Raw genomic sequence first — 12,317 nt, forward strand, 5'->3', positions numbered from 1 at the left:
TTATCATAAAACAATGAGTGTGTTTTTTTAACCCTGCATGCATATCAGCCTGTTGTTGGAGACCCTTACAACCAAAATATGACCCTATTTATTAGGGGTGTTACGATTTCGATTTTTAATCGAAATCGATTGAAATTTATGCTCAATTTCGATTATCGAATCAAAAAATAGAATCGTCGATGCTGCCATGCCCCCGTCACGTCAGCTTGGCTTGCCAAGCGGTAAAAAACAGGCTTGTTGAAGTGCTTGTTAAACTGCAGAAGCAGGAGACCCGTCGACAGAACTTAAACCCTCTCCTCTTTCAATGAAGTCACCGGTGTGTAAGCATTTTGGATTTCCAGTGAGTTATGTTGACAACGTTCATGTTGTCGACAAAAAAAAACACAATTTTGCAAGCTCTGCTATGTACGTATTATGTACGGTTCGTCCGATAGACAACACCGGCATCGCGATCCTCCGCCTGCCCCCCCTGCAAATCCGCTCGCAAAAGTTCACACTCAGGCCCTGTTTACACTGTCTTTTTAAATGGCATTTTAGAACGACAACGATTTGACATCCACAGTGGCGTGTAGCATTTCTGAGCAGCCCTCCTTCCTCATTACCTCTGAAAATGCACATCACGTGACCACACAGACACAGACGCACACAGCCATGCGCTCGAGACAGCAGGTCCAGGCAGTCAGAGGACTGCTTCAATCTTTCACTCACTTGTACTTAGTCATTTTAGCGAAGACCTCAGATACTGTTGGCTGGTTCCTGTTGGTTGTGCGTCTTTTTTTACCGACGCTATTATAACGACACAGATCACTGCCTATTCACGAGTCCCGCAGAAAAAGTGATTGACAGGTGGTAATTATGTGTGTATCTTGCCTTTATTCATTTACTGTATGATTTGTTTATGGGTAAAGCAAAGACCATGCAGGTCAGGTAGTTTAAACGGTAGGCTACAAATAATTAATTGGTCATTAATTAATTAATTATTCATAATCGAAAATCGAATCGAATCGTGCCTTTAGAATCGAAAATGTAATCGAATCGAGAATTTGGAGGATCGTGACACCCTTACTATTTAATGTATAATAGTGGCTCTTTAAAACATTAAAGTCATGTGCACATATGAATGTAACATTGATCTCCACAATGGTGAACTGTGGTCAAAAATGATTAGTGATTCATTTCATGAGGGTGTCGTCATCGTTTTGGAGCGCATTCAAAATATCCCAGCTGGTCTAGATTCACACTTGACGTAATCTTATGACATGAACGTTTCATTCACAACAAATGTTGCATTTGTTTCTTTGTGGACAGATAATACACCGAAAGCTTCTTGCGTCAAGCCTCTGGTTCAAACAGAGTGTTATACAAAATCTCAATGACAGATCCTGTTTGAGCCACAAGCCTGGATTATATTTAGTATCTGACCTTCTTTTGTGCTCAGAATATCCAGGGTAAACGCTCCTCAGTCAAACGGCCCAGGCAAATGAGCCAAGGCAGTATTGACGCTGTATAAACAGGGGAAATTCCTCCCTCAAATTAGGTTACCGTTCTCTTAAATTAGAGATGTTTTCATTTCTGAGCTCTTCAAGCAGTACTCTCTCTCTCTCTCTTTCTCACACACAAACACACTCATAAAGCATGGTTTTGCAGACACTGATAGGCATCTTTTTTCCACCCCCTCAGGAGATGATCATTGTGCTGGACCCTCGTGATTGACTGGCTGGCCATGTTACTCCGAGAGCGGCTGCCATAAATATTTCATCAGCAAAATTGCTTCATGCCATAAATACACAGCAGTGTGTGACAAAACAGAGGGAGCGGGAGAAAGGACACACTTCCTCCTTATCACCTCGGACGCCTGGACAATTAACACACCACCTCATACATCATTCTAGAGCCATTTAAGAGCACATTCCTCACTCTTGTCTTCCTTTCTGATCACGTTTCCTTTTAAAAACACAAACACAACACTTTAAACAGGAAAGGTCTGTATATACGTTAACAGTGCACGGCGTACACAAACATGCTTTAACTTTATAAATTGACATATATGTATTGGGGATGGCAGCTTAAAGACACCTCTCATAAGTCACATGCATTGCATGTGAGTTTTTCACAGACGTCAACAGAGTGTAAAAATCTTGATGGTTCTGTGGGTCTCGTCTATTAAATCTGATCTTTATTTTGTATTTTCTATTGGATTCACATCAGGTGATTGGTGGGCCATTCTACAGCTTGATTTTCTTTCTCTGAAAGCATTTGAGAGTTTCCTTGGCTGTGTTTTGAATCATTGTCTTGCTGAAATGTCCACCCTGGTTTATGTAGATGTTGGACTGAAGCAGAAACTATTAATTTGCAATGACGTAGGGCAGAGGGTTGCTGAAAAACTACTGAGAGATTTCAGCTGCTGTCTGGGTTTTTAATTTGTAAATTAATTAGATTTGTTTTCTTTGCATTTATGGATTTCTTTGGTTGTTTCCAACATCTGGTGAAAATTTCAAGTCATCAGCACCTTTAGAAATAAAATGACAACAAAAATAAAATGGTGTCATGTTCAAAACTTATTTCCCCCACTGTATGTATGCATGTATGTATGTATGTATGTATGTGTGTGTGTGTATGTGTGTGTGTGTGTGTGTGTATATATAGTATAGATGGTATAGTTGAAGTCAGAATTATTACCCTCCCTGAATTATTAGCCTCCCTGTTTATTTTTCCCCCGTTTTTTGTTGAATGGAGAGATTTTTTTCAACACATTTCTAAGCATAATAGTTTAAATAACTCATTTCTAATAACTGATTTATTTTATCTTTTTCCATAATGACAGTAAATAATATTTTACTAGATATTTTTCAACACACTTTTATACATAAAGTGACATTTAAATACATGGTTTGTTCTGTAGACTATCGAAACAAAAATTAGACTAAAGGGGTTAATAATGTTGTCCTTAAAATGGTGTTTAAAAAATTAAAAACTGCTTTTATTCTAGTCAAAATAAAACAAAAAAGACTTTCTCCAGAGGAAAAAATATTAAAATAACTATGACAATTTCTTTGCTCTTTTAAACATCATTTATATCATATATATATATATATATATATATATATATATATATATATATATATATATATATATATATATATATATATATTATTTGTTATTTGTACATTATATTATATTATATTATATTATATTGTATTAATTATATTATATTTTAATATATTATATACAGATAAACAGGTTTATTAACATAACTATTTAAATAACTTAACAATAATCAATTTCCAACTTACAAAATGTATAATTAAAATATGTTTTAACTGTGTACTTTATATTACAGATAAAATTATAAATTAAAAGTTCTAAAAAAACTACTTCATTTATATAACTGATATAAACAATACATCTTAATCTTGTTTGTGCCAGTGTTGCGCATACAATTCGTTTTATATGGTAACATTTATTTTATTTTACTGCACCATAAACCATATTTTAAAAAGGTGCATTGTATGTTATATTAGAAATAATACCGTAAGATAATAGTCAAACTAATTAAAAAAATGCACAATAACCAAAACAACAACATAAGAACTTGAGTTTAGTTTAATTCTGTTTGCAGGGTTTTCCCCCTCTCATGATAACTAAAAGTTAATATATAAATATATTATTTTTTTCCTAATTATTTGAACAAATATATCTTATTAATCCTGCCTGTTCACTTGCACATTCCCTTAAAAAACAAAACAAACACATTTTTAATAATCAAATATTAAAGCATTAAAATAGGTCTTTTTGAATGCTTAATTAACTGATTTTATTATTATTCTCATCATTATTTTATATACTTGTAACAATTACACACTAATAAATAATAATACAGCATTTTAAGCTTGTGGCACATTTCTTGGCCGCTGTCCACTTGCGTCTGGGGTTTTTTTCTGGAGATTTACTGTGTGCAACGGGAAGGGGATTTCCTACTGTTCTTCATGGCCACTTGGCTGAAGAATAGAGGCTGACCTTGTGTGTCTGTATCTGCTCTAAACAGCTCCCCTGGGTACCCGATACAGTCCTCACCAGCTTATTAAACACATTAAATCTCAATGTCATAAGGCAAGATTATACGTGTTCAAGCTGAACACCTACCTATAATCCTCCTCTTGACTCTGTCGAGCACTTCAGTTCAAGATGGAGGCAATTCCACTTCCATCCAGCTGCTGTTACATAAAACCATCTGCACAGAAATGGATGAACGCATCTGAGTTATAGATGAGATGTCAGGGTGTTTTGTAACACAAGGAGTGAGAAAGAAATTTATAATGCAAAAAAACATCAAAGGCCTTTCTTCAAGATATAACAGCATGAATCAAGTCATAAAGGAATGCTTTAAGAGGCCGATCCAACCGAACTCACTTTTTTCATTGAGTGGCGTCTATTTTGAATGGTTTACTAATGGCTGTGAGTGTTTTATGTGCTGCTTATGCGTCCTGCGTACCTCACGTTTTTGCAGTTGCACGCAGTTAGCTCACAGTTAAAAAAAAAGTCAGCTCTATGTGGAAAAGGCACATTACATCACTCGTTTCTTTTTCATTCTCCAATCAAACGAAAGCAAAGGCGGGGTTCCCGTTGAGGCGACTGCAGGGTTTGTGTTATTTTTTCTTGTCACCAAAAAAAGGCAGTGTGATGCGCCTCGCTTTCTGTGGGATTGGCCCCTAATAAAGTTTTGCTACTTAAAACATATATTATACTGGAGATCAAAATTAAAAAATCAATAAAAAATTATTTTTAGAATATATTAATTATAATTTTTTATATTATTATTATTATTATTATTATTATTATTATTAGTAGTAGTAGTATTATAAATAATGTACTATTCATCTATTAAAATGTACATATTAGCAGTGGTTATGCTAGTATGGCATTTTGTCGTTATTATTATTATTATTATTATTATTATTAACATTATTGTTATTATTATTTTACAAAATAAGCAAGGCTCTTCAAAAAAAAAAACATAATATTTTAAAATAATCACATTTTTATGTAAAAAAATCAACATAGGCTCATTCTGAAAACAGCCCTATATACAATTCTGGAGTTTGCAATTTATGTAACCAGAGGTACGTATGGTGGCATTTATCTTTTAAAACAAACGCTACTGGTCGGTATGATGACGTTCCTTTTCTCCCTTACCAGCTGAACGCTACCTCCATGTGGACAGTTTTTCTGCTGTGACTAGTCTGTTCAGTGGCTTGACGTGTGGTGGACTTGTGATGTGAAGCGGAGTTGACTGTGACAACGGAGATCAAGTCTGGCGAAGAACAATTCCAGAAAGCAGATAAGACAAGAACAGAAGTCAAAAAATAAAATAAACAAGTAAATAACAGGGTGAGAATGTTGTAAGATCTGAAAACATGGTCAAAATCAGATGAGGGCTTTTCTTTTTCTGAATGGCTTTTGAAAACACTTTTGGTTGAATTTAGGGAAGTCGGTGGGCAAGGGGTCAAACGGTGCTTTTGTAAACACTATCGGTCGGGTTTGGGGAAGGAAAAGGGTGGGTCAATCGATTGGTCATTCAGTCAGTCAACAGCGGCCTCTGGTGGATTTACGCAAATGAGCAAGCTAGATTGGCACTCGTTAGAGAAATTTGAGATCTCAAATAGCATACACAGTAGCCTCTGGTAAATTCATAAAAACAAAAACTGCAAAAAAACAAACAAAAAAAAAAAGTATCTCCTGGGATGTATTTGGCGCTCTCCAGAAATGTATATAGGGGTACGTTTCAGAATTAACCAAGGTTGGAAAAAATATATTTTGTAGGAAACACACCTTTCGCTGTCTGAATTACAAGGGAAATATTAACTCGTAAATGATCGTACATGAAAGCAAAATAAAATATGCAGGAATAATGTCCTGCATATTTTAGTTCCATCCCCAACTAAACACATCTGAACCAGCTAATCAAGCTCTTTCTAGGTATACTAGAAACTTCCAAGCAGGTGTGTTACACAAAGTTAGAGCTAAACTATGCAGGACACCGGCCCTCTAGGACCGAGTTTGGACACCCCTGACTTACAGCAAGGGTGTCCAAACTCTGTCCTGGAGGTCCGGTGTCCTGGAGAGTTTAGCTCCAGCCCTAATCAGACACACCTGAACCAGCTAACTCTTGCTAAATATGCTAGAAACTTCCTGGCAGGTGTGTTTAGGCAAGTTGGAACTAAACTCAGCAGGACACTGGCCCTCCAGGACTGAGCTTGGACACCCCTGACTTACAATATACATACAGTAAATTTTCACTCTCCAACCCAAAGAGAAAACAAGGATTCATCACTCTCAGTAAACACTTTCCAACCATCCTCATGCTGCCCTCAGCTGTGGTCAGCAATGTTTGCCCAGGTGTGCTCATCTGATGTAAACCGAGTCTGATACACAGGGACACAGTTTAGTCTGAAGAGCAATGCAAACTTCCTCTACGGGAGCCACGCTTTCATGGTCACTAATCGCTTGCGTCATACTGTACATTCAGCTCTGAAGTCGTCAGGCAAACACACACACTCGCACACATGATATATTATAGAGAGCACTTCCACAGACTTCTGTTCATAAGCTAATGAGCAAAGCTAGTGATTTTTTTAAGTTTCCTAATCCTCCACCAAATCATTCTATATATTTACAATTTTATAAAAAATAAGAAATAGTTGACACTACACTTTTTCAGTTGATTGCAAAACAATGGTGTATTAAAAGCTGTCTATATGTGCAAATTTGCAAACACTTCTAGCATCTAAAATCAGATCCTGTATGATCCTTCTGGCTTTCATTTTTCATATATTAGATTCAAAGGCCTTTACCAAGGGGATCTGAGCTATCTCTATCATTCCATAATTCAAAAAATAAAACAAAAGGACAGAATATTTATTTATTTATTTATTTATTTATTTATTTTTTGATTGATTGATTGATTAGTTGTAAAATAATATGTTGTAGATAATTGGGCTAAATAAATAGCTGGGTTGTCATAATCCAACATTGGGTCAAATGTGGACAAGCCCAACAGTTGCTTACTGTCTTTTTAGGTGAGTATATGTACTTAAATCTCATCAGATGACAGATATGTAAATAGTAGTGTATGTAAGTGTTTCTGAAGTAGATATTTTATGGCTTAAATATGCAAATTAGGCATAATTAAATGAAATATGCGCTAATTTTTAAACATTTTTAGCACAAAACTCTAATCATTGCATGTGTATATTTATGATTCCTGCCCTGCTCCTCATTTTTTACCAGTTAAAAGCTTCAGAAATGTTCATTCATTCATTTTGCTTCAGCTTAGTCCCTTTATTCATCAGGAATCGCCAAAGCTGAATGATTCACCAACTATTCCAGCACGTTTTACGCAGCTAGTACCCTTCCAGATGGAACCCAGAACTGAGAAACACCCATGCACACTCATTCACACACATATACTCCAGCCAATTTAGTTTATTTAAATTTACCTCTAGCGCATGTCTTTGGACTGTGGGGGAAAACCGAGCACCCGGAGGAAACCCACGCCAACACGGGGAAAACATGCAAGCTTCATAAATGTTAATTAATTCTTATCATTTTTTGCACAAACCCTTATTATATACATATAGTATATATCCAATTATTAGTTATCCAGTGGATAGTTTTCCAATTATTTGAGCATTAATTAATTAATTCAAAATAATGAATAAATATTAAACATAAATAAACACAAAATAAATGCTTAAATAAATAATTATTAAATAAAAATAAACATAAATAATTACATATATACATAAATAAGTAAACAAAAACAAATCAATAATAAATAAATATATATAAATAAACAAACATAAATAAATAAATAAACATAAATAAACAAATATAAATAAATAAACATAAACAAATAGATACATAAATAAAAAACATAAATAAAATAATATAAATAAATAATAAACATAAATAAACACAAAATAAACACATAAATAAATAAACACAAATAAATAGATAAATAAATAAACACAAACAAAAAATAAAAATAAATAAATAAAAACAGATAAATAAATAAATACATACATAAAACACATAAAAAATACATAAATAGATAAATAAATAAAAACATAATCAAACAAATATAAATAAATAATAAACATAAATATACACAAAATAAACACATAAATGAATAATAAATAAATAAATGATAAACATAAATAATTAATTAATTCATTTTCTTTTCAGCTTAGTTCCTTTATTAATCTAGGGTCGCCACAGCGGAATGAACCGCCAACTTATCCAGGATATGTTTTATGCAGCGGATGCCTTACCAGCTGCAACCCATCACTGGGAAACATTCATACACACTCATTCACACAAATACACTACGGACAATTTAGCTTACTCAATTTACTATAGCGCATGTTTTTGGACTGTGGAGAAAACCGGAGCACCCGGAAACCCACGTGAACACGGGGAAAACATGCAAATTCCACACAGAAATGTCAACTGATGTAGCCGGGGCTCAAACCAGTGACCTTTTTGCTGTGAGGCGATTGTGCTACCCACTGCACCACTGTGCTACAGCAACATAAATAATCACATAGATAAGCACATAAATAAATAAATAAATAAATAAATAAATAAATAAACAAACAAACAAACAAACAAACAAACAAACAAACAAACAAACAAACAAACAAATAAATAAATAAATAAATAAATAAATAAATAAATAAATAAATAAATAAAAATAGAATTGGCATGTTCACCAGCACTGAATCCACAGGTATAAATTACAATATATTTATATCCAAAATAATTATATTTCCTAAAAGAAAGAAGAGGGAATAAACAGCCCGTAATCTACTTGGCTTCAACCATCAAAGGTCAGAGGTCATATTTAACAGCACACTTCCCCTCTGAGTTAAAACGTAGGGAAATGCCATGCTGAACTCTGAGGTGAACCACTGCTCTTCAAAGAACAAATGAGTGTTTCTGACTGCTTTCCACCGCCACTGCTCCGACATGACCTTGCTTTGGTTATTTACGAGCCAGAGTGCAGCTGTCATCATTAATTAGCTCTTTTCATTAGCGAGACGATGGATACGCACACTTTCCTCTCACCTCGTCTTTTATTCCCCTTCCTCCGGCGGCCTAATGAGAGCTAGACATCAGAGAGACTGTATTTATATACAGCTGAAGTCAAAACTATTAGCCCTGCTGTGTTATTGTTCGTTTTCATATATCTCCCATTAACAGAATAAGGAATTTTTCACAGTACTTCCTAAAATATATTTTTTTTCTGAAGAAGAAAGTCTTCTTTGTTTTATTTTGGCTAGAATGAAAGCAGTTTTTAATAAAAAAAATAATAATAATAATTAAGGTCAATAATATTAGCCCCTTAAGCAATATTTGTTTTTGATTGTCTATAGAACAAACTATCATTATACAATGACTTGCCTAATTACACTAACTTGCCTAATTAACCTAATTTAAATGTCACTTTAAGCTGAATACTAGCAAAGCCCCTTTAAGGCAAGTCATTTCACTCGTTGGCCATCTTTGAAACACCGCTTGGGCCAGGGCCGGCCCGTGGCATAGGCAGTATAAGGGCGCTGTACATCCAGAGGGCGCCAGAAATGAGCGCGGTTCAGTTGGTTTTGTTTTTGATATTGCTGACACATTCAGTGATAGATGGCAATAACTCAAAAACCTCTTACCCTAAAAAGATCTAAAGTTTGTTTCCTACGAAAAGACAAAGCTGGTTATGTTTCACAGCTGTCTTTTTCTCTTTTTTTCCCCTCGACATTACGACCACTGCTCCGTTTAGCCAGGGATATACGTTTAGCCGGGAGAGCTCGCGCAGAGCGTAGTTCTCAGTAAGGGACCGTCGGAAAATGCTTCTTTTTTTCGTTTTTTTTTAATTCATTTAGATCTGTGCATTCTTACTTTAACATCTCTGTCATCAAACAAAAAACCATGAGAGATTCACTAGCTGCTCTTCACTAAATAACTATAGTAACTTCAATCAATATGTAAATACAATTAAAAGTTAAATAGATTTTATCGCTTTATTTAATTTCTGTATAAGCCATTGTTTTTAATAGGTTAAACCAGGGTTTTTCAAAGTCTAAGACAGTGGGCCTTCCTTTTGACACAACTTATCCATTGGCGCCCCCCTTCTCCCAAACACGCATGCACGCACGCACACACACACATATGTATGTATATATATATATATATATATATATATATATATATATATATATATATATATATATATATATATATATATATACACATATACAGTATATATAAAGACACAGACAGATGTCAGACTGTTAACTCACTTTTATCATCATTTGCATGAAAGTGCAATTATTTACAGAGTAATAACAAGTATTTTAATATAACTAGGATGATGGTTCAATATGAATAGAACAGATCCAAGAACTGTCAATCCCAGTCAAAACAGTCGAAGTTTAGCGGGTCTCATGCTGAAATTAGCCAAAATATCTTGACAAACCACAAGTAAAGGTCGCGGTTCAACAGCTGGTCCTGTCCACGTAAATCCTAAACTCAAATACTGATCATCATATCGTCGTCTTTTGGGTTTAAGCCCTGAACTTGAAGGCTTTGAATCGGGGATTTGAATCGGGGCGGCATATACCTGTATTGATGGGCTTGCCAAACAGAAGCGAATTCACAGCTATGGCCTTCTGGGTAAAAAAGGTTTTCTTATATTTGACGTATTATTACTATTTTTGCTTTGTTTAATTAAAACGTTTAAATAAAATAAAAATACATATAATAATTAAACGTAATAATTATATTTTTATTATATCATATTTTTTCCCGCGCCTCCCCTGACATGCTCTGGCGCCCCCCAGGGGAGGCGCTCCTCACACTTTGAAAACCCCTGGGTTAACCTTTTATTTTATTGTCAATATTTTCTATTGTTTGCTATGTATTCTATCATTTGAAGCTATTTGTTGTCCCATATTTTTTACATCCCAACGTTGACAGATATGGCATAACATGGCTAATCAATAAATATCTATAGTACTATATGTTAGTTTTAACGTCAGCTAATGTGATAGAAGAGCATAGATGTTATGGAAAATAGTAATAGTAATGTAACTACCCCCATCATTCCATCCTCAAGCAAATGTGTAAATATTAGATCTATTCAGCAGCAATAACGCTAATTGCATTGGCATATTTATCTGACGTTTTCCCAGCTTGTAGTAGTCAATCAAAAAGCTATTTAGTTTCTTATGACTATACACTAGCAGTGGAATTTACTGCGATGTGACGGGGCGCAACCTGAAATCTTGCCCAGGGCGCCAAATTGGTTAGGGCCGGGCGTGGCTTAGCCAGTATGCTCGGGCATTCTATCTGAATGGGAAAACATCAAATTTTCTCAAACTGATAGCCAAGCTTACGATTACATTACATATTAGAAATCACCAATAAAATGAAACAACTGACTCTTAAGTTTCGTTTCTAAAGCCCCGTTTACACTGCCAGTTAAATATGACCCAATTCCGTTTTTTTGCTCATATGTGATACAGATTGGATCTGTTCTATGACCGTGTATACACGAAAAACATATGCATTCGGATATTCAGGACGACCTGTACCTCGAGTTCGAAATTGTGTGGATGTTTCCCATGGATGGGTTGCAGCTGGAAGGGCATCCGCTGTGGCGACCCCGAATTAATAGAGGGACTGAGCCGAAAACAAATGAATGAATGAATGAATGTACATCACAAGAGGTGAGAATGTTTTAAAAGGCACAGCACAACTCCAGAGACATGAAGCCTATTTGGGCTTTCAAAGAGATTTCATTTCTTTTTTTACAGTGTGTATTTGTGTGTGTGTGTGTGTGTTGTGGCAATGGCCTTTCTCAGGCCCGTGTCATTTATGGGTCGTTAGTTGAGACCCAATGCTCCATTAACTGAAGCATGGCATTATGGGTAAAGTACAAGCGCTCATATATTCCTGGCTGCTGTTTTTTTATGGCATACATTTCCCAACGGTGTGCAATAACTCAAACACACACACACACACACACACACACACACACACACACACACACACACACACACACACACACACAATATCTCACTTATTATCTACACCTCTGTTTTATTGGGCCAATTTTGACACCAGTGCTTATGATGGATGGTTGTGTTTTCTTCCTTTTTTGGGGGGCTGTGGTAAATTGGGCCATGCAGCAAAACACACATGCACACACACACACACACACACACACACACGCACGCACGCAGACACACACACACACACACACA

The 12,317-nt window shown here is 35.3% G+C and overlaps 1 long non-coding RNA gene across 1 annotated transcript in view; it reads right to left on the reverse strand.

The window, feature by feature from the left end:
* Positions 1–12,317, reverse strand: part of LOC137487507 (uncharacterized) — a 214,880-nt gene that overhangs the window by 44,890 nt on the left and 157,673 nt on the right. Inside the window, exon 6 of the long non-coding RNA XR_015507159.1 lies at positions 4,144–4,231. This is a non-coding gene — a long non-coding RNA (uncharacterized LOC137487507). The remainder of the gene's footprint in view (positions 1–4,143; positions 4,232–12,317) is intronic.

Source organism: Danio rerio, chromosome 14, assembly GCF_052040795.2.
Source record: "Danio rerio strain M-AB ecotype USA chromosome 14, GRCz13ab, whole genome shotgun sequence".
Lineage (NCBI taxonomy): Eukaryota > Metazoa > Chordata > Actinopteri > Cypriniformes > Danionidae > Danio > Danio rerio.